The 2,500-nt window shown below is 39.6% G+C and overlaps 1 protein-coding gene across 1 annotated transcript in view; it reads left to right on the forward strand.

Moving 5' to 3' along the window:
- The window catches only part of LOC147008180 (growth/differentiation factor 9-like), a 1,931-nt gene extending 1,789 nt beyond the window's left edge, over window positions 1-142 (forward strand). Inside the window, exon 3 of the mRNA XM_085865467.1 lies at window positions 1-142. This exon is cut by the window's left edge and continues 1,061 nt beyond it. The gene's annotated coding sequence lies outside the window, so the exon portion shown is untranslated.
- Window positions 143-2,500: the final 2,358 nt, after the last annotated feature.

The following is a 2,500-nucleotide window of genomic DNA, read 5'->3' on the forward strand; positions in this document are numbered from 1 at the left end:
TGCGTACGTAATTTGTAGATGGTTGCATATAAGTGAGCATGCATTTGGAAACTAATATATGTGTAAGTTAATGTTACATTCTTGTGGTTTATTGAAAGTGAAATACAAGGATAGCCATTTGGGCCATCGTGCCTGTACTACAACACGACATTCATGAAATCTCTCCTTTTATTGAGTTTATTTCACTGGAAGGGAGGGGGTAGTGTTCCACTGACTTCTCCACAACCGTCCGGTCGATGTCCCGACTCCAATGAGCTGTTCACGCTGGCAGGATAGCCCGGCGTGTACGCTACATCTCGTCCCGAGATGTGTGTGCACACGTCTAGCCAGGGTTCGAATCTCAACCAACTAACTATAAACTTGGCCCGCACGGCATCAGCTCTCGTATCCTCAAAACCTGCTCTTGCACATCCTGTTTCTCCTCTGTTCATCCATACATGAGTCCATCGCCTCCACGGGATTAACCGGTTTGCTCGACATTGGATTTTACTCATTCACTGTAATGGACTCGGTTATTCTTCCAACAGTGTTACCACGAGATGGGTCTTCCAAGATCGGGTTTGTGACGAGTCTCATCGGTTCGTCGTGAAATTTGGCCCAACATATTTTTTTCTAAAATTAAAAAAATATATTCCCAAAGAGGTATTTTAAATAAAATAATTAAAAAAAAATAGTTTATTGACAATGCATTAATGTAGCTTTCGCCTTAAAATATTACAAATGGTTTTAAGTTGGAAATTGGTGCCGTTTCATTATTTATTATCCCCCGCCAACCAATGAAGTTGGCCGAGGATATAGAAATGGGTTCAGTCCGTCCGTCCGTCCGTCCATCCATCACATTTCGTTTCCGGAGCTTAACTTCAAATCCGCTCAAGATATATTTACGAAATTTGGTTCACACATTAAGCAAGTGGTGAACTGGTGCCTTTTGATATATTCTAATTGATAGGTCACATGGTTTGGCAGCCATGTTGGATTCAAGAAAAATATTAAATAATGTTTTCTCTGGAATCATAACCTAACGAAGCGAAAATTTGCAACTATCATCTTCCATCATGTCTGCGTAGATAGTAAAAATTATGACGTCACTTCACATGGTTTGGCGGCCATCTTGGATAGAAAAACACACCTCATCCAATTAACACAAAACTTCACACACGTATTCCACTGGAGGATTGGAGGCAGAATTTAAATTTATGATGTCATAGGTCACATGGTTCGTCAGCCATCTTGGATTGAAAATGTATAAATTTTTAAAATCTTCTTCTCCAGAACGGCTGGACAGATTGAGGCAGAATTTCACACACACTTTCCCCAAGACATCCTTTCAGAAGTTTGTTAATTTCTAATTGATAGTAGGGTTGGGCATACAATTATACTTTTTTTGAAAGGAGTGTTTTTTATGGCCAAATTTCACGCTGATCACGAATCCGTTGAACTTTTTGACATAGGATGAGGTCTTAGGTTGGTAAAATGCAAAAATTCAAAATGGCCACCAAATTTACCCATTTTCAGGTAAAATTTGATAATTATGGCTTACTTGGGCATGTAATAATATTATCTGAAGCCATAATTATCAAATTTTACCTGAAAATGGGTAAATTTGGTGGCCATTTTGAATTTTTGCATTTTACCAACCTAAGACCTCATCCTATGTCAAAAAGTTCAACGGATTCGTGATCAGCGTGAAATTTGGCCATAAAAAACACTCCTTTTAACGGGACAACAGAGAAAAAGTCGATGTGTGCCTAACCCTATTGATAGGTCACATGGTTTGGCAGCCATATTGAATTTACCCTAAAACCTTCAAACATCTCCAGAACAGCTGGTCAGATCAAGGGGAAACTTCACAAACATATTGCACACGCTTTGGGAATATAAGTTTGTTAATCCTCATTTACTATGGCGGGGGATATCGAAGACTTTGTCTTCAACGGATACGAGTTTATCTTGCATTCTAAACAAGGACGAAAGCAGTTTTTAAAGAACAATATTTCAAATCGACGAAAAACAACTTCCCTGCGAAAATAAATTAAATAATGTCCCCCCCTCCCCCCCAACCCAGTGCACACTTCGGAATCAATTGGAGAACGATCAAACATTTCTTGGGGAAAACAGAAAAGATAAATAAAAATCGTCTCCTGTTAAATATCGTGACGGATGAACTTGTGTCGAAGGCGAAGAAGACGTTTCACAAGAGCCACGTGACACGTCATCCAAAGAAAAAGCAATATATCCACAATTAATAACTGTATCAAACAAAAGTTGCTCCACCACTTAAAATACCCATCAAGTTTCCACCACTGATTCATTCACATTCTAAGAGATCCTCACAGTTCAACTTCACCTGCAGGTGTTCACATTCCCCGTGCTCTGCTCGCCACACCTGCTCGGAACAAGCCTTGCTCCAAACTTTGCTCATTGCAGATGTAAGTAAGTTAGTCAAAATCCATAACTTCCGGTTCAACATTGTTAGCCTTTCCTTTTGAGTTAACAGGGC

Source organism: Eptatretus burgeri, chromosome 21 (assembly GCF_056783735.1).
Source record: "Eptatretus burgeri isolate ZD-2024b chromosome 21, Ebu_testis_v1, whole genome shotgun sequence".
NCBI classification, from domain to species: Eukaryota; Metazoa; Chordata; class Myxini; order Myxiniformes; family Myxinidae; genus Eptatretus; species Eptatretus burgeri.